The sequence below is a fragment of the Herpailurus yagouaroundi genome, unplaced genomic scaffold, assembly GCF_014898765.1.
Source record: "Herpailurus yagouaroundi ecotype Mexico unplaced genomic scaffold, PumYag 203, whole genome shotgun sequence".
In the NCBI taxonomy this organism is placed as follows: Eukaryota; Metazoa; Chordata; class Mammalia; order Carnivora; family Felidae; genus Herpailurus; species Herpailurus yagouaroundi.
In genome coordinates, this window is record NW_024412434.1 from 15017921 (window position 1) to 15024175 (window position 6255).

Here is a 6255-nt window from a genome sequence, read left to right on the forward strand (position 1 = left end):
GAAAGCTACACATTGAAAATGGCTGCCACTAGAGGGTGGGAAATGCACATATGTGCCGGACAGTGATTCCAGAGCTGCATTGTTCTTCCTCTTGTGCTTAAAAGAGCTATTTGACTCACCTATGTGCATTTATAATTTTCCTGAAAACAAAAACCAAACTGAAAAGATAAAAAGCAGAATAAAACAAGCAAACGGGAGAGGGGCACCTGCTGTTCAGTCAGAATTCTGCCCAAGTAATTTTCTTTTTTAAGGAGTCTGACATCAATCTTTTAGCGAAATCTGCCAAGATTGTGGATTTATTTTTAATGGATTTCTGTAGAGAAGAAGAACATGAAAGTGAACCTGCCACCTAGAATTCGAGTAGATTGTTTCCCCACAAAAGAGATTTATAATGAAAAAATGATTTGCTGATTTGCTATGTGAAGATCGTAACGGTTATTTTGAAAATTGAGTCTTCGGAAAGCCTTATGATCCCGGAGCATCTTCAAGGAGAGAATCCTGCCATGAGATTGAGTGTTCAGCATCTGCATCTGGTATTTGGTGCTTCGGAACACCAACACCTGCATACTTATCAAGCGAAATGATTTTCTGTTCCTAAATATAAATTCATTATCTGATGATTCACAAATAGAAATGTGCTCGGTTAACAGCAACCAAGGCAGAAAAAAAATGTCATAAAACCCAAAGGTAACTTTATACGTGAGTTGTTTATATGGCTAGGAAACAAAAAAACTTAATAAATACATGTATTAGACTACAAGACTATTTGTATATATCATGCCTCCTAGGAGGCATGATATATACAAGACTACCAGGATGAAGGAGGAGACAGAAATAGTGCTAACTGCTGTGCTGGGTTTCTGGAGAGTTCCTACTTAGTTACTTGTAAATCTGCAGCTAGTGTGTATACCAACAGTATGGCCTCCACTTCATTATTTCACCAGTGCAGTAAATAATGATGTGGGTTCAGAGATGTGGAGATTAGGCTTGAGCAGAACGTGGCTCAAAATTGACGGTGGGGTGGCCTTAAGCGAGTCTCTTTACTCCTCTTGCTGGCGCGCCACCGTGAGGGTCAAATGTGACCATGCACGGAAAGTGCTTAGCACGCTGCCGGGCATGTAGTAAACATCCAACAAATACTAGAAAAATTATGGGGATGGGAATAGAAGACATGACGAACGGGATGAGGAAGGAGAAAGCAGGTGAATCGAGGGGAACTTCGTGTTCAGTATTCAAGTCCTTCCATTTCCTTTCTGGCTTGTTTTCTAAATTTTGTTTCCTCGGGTCTGACTGAAATAAAGATATATTTGGATGACGTTATGTGCTTTGGCAATTAGCTTACAGTTCTCTCTAATGCAATTCAGGGTGTTTTCAGCCCTGGTAAAACCAGGGTAGGTTACACAAGAGAGGAACAGATTGCTGGTCTTAACTGGGTTGGTCATTGGCGCTGGGACCTCTGGGAGGACGGTGGGTGAGGTAGCTTCTCGGTCCTTAAGGCGTCGAGGGTACTGGAAATCGCATTATTCCAGTTCAGTTCAGTTCCATTCAATTCGGTTTCTTTTAGTTCATTTCATGCTTCAGCCAGTTGTAGAATGAAACTGGATCCTAAGGTAGCAGCATAAATGATCAGAGGGCTCTGATCTTAGGTCATTGTGATTTGAGAGGGGAAAAAAAGGAACAAAGAAAAAAACTCTGCTAATCAGCCTGAGTGTCCTCTCTTCTTGCCTGATTGTAAAAAAAAAAGGAAGTTATCGAGTGAATAAAGGAACCAAGATGTTATCGCTCATATAATCATAAAAGGGCAATAAAATGATGTTGATGAAGGGGATCAAGAATTCTTAGAGCCAAAACCAAACCAGACCTAAACTGTTCTCTGAAAATGAATTTTCCAAGAGGGCTTCGCCCCTCCCCCACTTGAATCCTTCATTTCTTCTGTCTATAAATATGTCCATTCTTACATAAAAGTTAGTAAAAACAACTGAATAATTAAACGAGAAAGCTAAATATCTAAATCTGTGCCTTTAATGTACCTTAATCTCAAAAAAGCATTTGCTTTTGAACTGAAGAAGCAATTCTGTATCTACCTATCTACCTATCTATCTACCTATCATCTTTTTTTTTTTTTCTCTAGACCACCAGTAACAAACCTGTAGTCTGACAAAGTCAGAAATCTAATCCCCAAATCCTGGGAGACTGATAAGAAACCTGGCACGGAAGGGCCGAAGAGGTCATCAGACCCTTGGTTTAGTGGAAAAACTCCTGCAGTTGTGGACAGAGAAGACTGGACAAGATGTGAGTCAAGGTGTCTCAAGTGTGTTCATTATTAGAGTCGTGGTGCATTGAGGGGCTCAGCCAACTCCCAGTAAAACCTCCATTTCGTGAAAAATCTAATGAGTTACAGATCACTGCGGACAAACCTGTAGTCTGACAAGGTCTGATATATTGATCTGCAATGAGGGGCAGGGGGTGCCTTCAGAAGCGCCCAGAATGCACAAGGGGAAGTGTCTTTGACAGACTTCGTGTTCTCACTGAAAGGTTCTGAGGAGGGTCCAGTGGAAGCCAGTGGGAATCAGTTCTAAATCCTTGGCTGTTTCTCAGCAAGTTAGTGAAGATTAACTAAGAATTACGTGTGGTCGTGAGGCAAGGAATGTTTAGCAATTAGATACCCCCCGTAAGAGATGAGTTATAGTGATGTAGGGCTGTGAGCGTCTTTGGTGACAAAGCAGTGTTCCCTTAAGAAGAGAGCTGTTATGGCATTTTACACTTGCTGCATATGGCCTTGGGAGGAACAGCATTTCCTTTTGATTACACAGCTGGCTTTATGGGTGTCCCCTCTGCCTGATTACCAGCAAGGTTCCTTGTTGCCTTTGCAATCAGAATGGACTATCACTCTTGCAGTGCTGGACAGGTTTTCCCTCTCATACGCATATGTGAGAGATATATATGTGAAAAATAGCATGTAAAATTTGGAAACGGGATCCCCATTCATTTATTCAAATATTCAAATCCTATGCTAATAGATGCCTACAGGTTTCAGGTTAGAGAAAATTTCTATTGTTAAGCTGCAGAGACCCAGTGGGTTGGAACTGGATCTGAATTACCTTAAATATGAATCTGAATTATTTTAAAATATTAGCACATTTTGGGGGGGGGATGTTAGTCGGGAAAGGGTTGGGATAGCCTGTAGAAAGGCCCAAATTAAATATTCTGTCTTCCATGGAAAGCAACTCAGCCTTTCCTGAAACCGTAGAATGATGACAAACATTCCCCACTTATTCCGGAGAAAATTTAGATGCTGTTAGTGAAAACAACAACAACAACAACAACAACAAAATCTATCCCCCCCCCCCCCAGACAGGTATTGTCCACACAGTGACGGCTGCATTTATGTACTGTTTCACTTCCTGACATATCAAAAAATGGCGTGGCATGCTAGAGGTGTGGTAATTATTTCCCTGTCATTAGATGGAATCTTGGTGATGGATGGAGAAACTCTATTGGCAATTTATAAGTTGTGTGACCAATACGTTTCTCTGGGAATAGATAAATGTCTTGTTTTGTCAAAATCTTATTATTCTGATTTATTTGGTTGACTTTTGTGTTGTCAGAGAAGTCCTATGATAGATTGGGATGAATTCCGTTTTATTTATTATTTATTTATATTCATGTTCGAGAATTAATGTGTTGCCTAAAAGCCACCCGGAGTGAATACGTTAGTACCTCTCCTTTTTTGTGTGTACTTTTACAATGATTTGGGGCCTTTCGGAATAGTGCCTACAGTTACTATGAGTTAATAATATGTTGCCTCGGCAAAACTGTCTTTTACGGTCGTGGGATGGATTTTCCTGAGCCTTTTCTGAAAAGCAGCAGCAGGACCACCATAGTCATCATCTTAATAATTGCAGTCAAGTGATATCACTTCAAGTACCAAGGATTCAAATTAAACAGAGACAGCTCTTGCTTTCGGGAGAACTAAAATGTAAGAAGAAGACCACCATCATAAAACAGATACGTTAAGACTATAATCAAATAAATACATGAAGAGATTAAATGTGATGCTCCTTTAGGGTCAAAAGCTTACAACATTCAGCAAGAAAGAGAAATTTGGAGGCTTATAAGTTTTGGCTTCTAAAAATGTTTCCCTTTTCAGTATTTAAATTGGACTCTGTAATCTCTCCCCTACCTCCTCTTACTGTGTTTGGATTGTTTACATCTTAATGTATAGATCTGATTTCCCTTGAGCATAACGAGGCACAGAAATTATTCCCAGTCTCTTAGAATAAAGGCAAAATCAGACGTAATGCGTCTTAAGGTTAATCTCCACTTAAATTAACAACTGTATAACAATATTTATCCTTATGTATGAATATATCACGTTGACACCTGCTACATATTTTATTTTATGAATTAATGTGAAATATGCATTATGGGGAATTGTTATCTACACATCCCCTCCTTAGTGTCTGAGGCTTCTGAAGAGCAGGCTTCCCACCTGGATTAATTCAACCCAGGTGTCTTATCTGTGTATCCTGAATTTGAAAATCATTCGATCCAAATTAGTTGAGATCTAAACTGGATGCTGGAGTTCACACCACTTACATTCTATGGACTATTCTGATTTGTGTTGCCAAAGAGTCTCTCCTTGACCAGACTCTATTTAGGCTCCCTTGAATTTCTCAACCCGGCTTCGACTTTTGGACTTCTGTGTTCCTCGTCGCATTGTCCAATTTTAGCAAGAACCCTGCTAAGTTGGCTCAGCTAGAACCCTTCGTGCTCCATATCTGATAAGTCTGGATATTTAACAGGGGTTCTTCAGCTTCCATTGTCTGCCTGGTGATGTCTACTCACTCTGGCCAGCCTTCAGCACAAATCCTATTCCATGGGTTTAGCCAGAATCCACCCTACCCCTGATATCTCCCCTTCGTAAGTTTCCATCCACTGACCCCTCCCGGGTTCCTTGGCTCTTCCCTTATCCCAGTTGGCCCTGTTGTATTCGAAGTTGAGTCCAATCTTGTCCTCACTGCAAGGTGATATTTCAGGGGTCCCTATAACCATTGTGATGTCCCCCTTGAATACAATCTTTCTTATCATCTTTATCAGGTGTCAGGGAGGGGCTCCTAGGTGACTCAGTTGGTTGAGCATCCGACTTTGGCTCAGGTCATGATCTCACGGTTTGTGAGTTTAAGCCTCACAACCGGGGGGTTCTCCACAGTGTGGAGCCTGCTTTGGATTCTCTATCTCCCTCTCTCTCTGCCACTCCCCTGCTTGCACGCCCTCTCTCAAAATAAATAAACATTTAAAAAAAAGCCCAAGTGTCATTGAATAATCATTTGTTCTTTCACAGTGTTAAAACATATTGAAGCCTATATAAAAGGATGGTTGACCCTATCCAAGTCAGAGTTCTGTGGAAACAATCATAAGGCATATTTACCTATAAGCGAAGAGCTGTTGATTATCGGGTACAAGGGTGATCATAGAACTACCGCAATATTGGAAAGGCAAATGAGATCCAACCTCTGTAGAATTACTTACAACGTTATTCTGATAGTTGAATCATTTTGCATTTCTGATCCATCCAAAATTAACATTTTTCTCAACATAAATACATGATTACTGTAATAAATAAAATAAAAAATAAATGATAAATTATTTATTTATTTTTTATTTTATTTATTTTTGAGAGAGACAGAGACAGAATGCGAGGGGGTTAGGGGCAGAGAGAGAGGGAGACACAGAAGCAGAAGCAGAAGCAGGCTCCAGGCTCTGAGCTGTCAGCACAGAGCCCAATGCGGGGCTCGAACTCACGAGCTGTGAGATCATGACCTGAGCCGAAGTCGGACGCTCAGCTGACTGAGCCACCCAGGCACGACCCCCCCCCTTTTTTTTTCATTTTTAAATGAATAAATGATAAATTCTGTCACTTGGAGAAACATTTTCTTTCAGCCTTTTAAAACCATTACTGATTTGAAATACATACTTCTTTGTAAAATTTTAAAATCATACTGTTCTTACACATTTTTCTTTTCACTTAATACTGTCAGCAGCATTTCCCTATATCATTAAACAATCTTCAAAGAGTGATATTTAATGACTTTTAAAAATTCCATTGTATGGAAGTGCTATCTTCCCCTCCCCCCATTTATTTCCTATTGTCTATTGGGTTTGTGATTCCTTTCAGGGTTTCTCTTCGAATTAAGTGTATTGCATAACCATGAAGATACGTGTATGAGGACATATCAAATAGCCTAAGTTAGG

The 6255-nt window shown here is 40.2% G+C and overlaps 1 long non-coding RNA gene across 1 annotated transcript; it reads right to left on the reverse strand.

Moving 5' to 3' along the window:
* Window positions 1–732: 732 nt before the first annotated feature.
* On the reverse strand, window positions 733–5506 carry LOC121014586 (uncharacterized). Its single transcript, XR_005783289.1, has 2 exons — window positions 5432–5506; window positions 733–1725 (listed from the first exon to the last, which is right to left on the reverse strand). It is a non-coding gene; the product is annotated as an uncharacterized LOC121014586 (long non-coding RNA).
* Window positions 5507–6255: the final 749 nt, after the last annotated feature.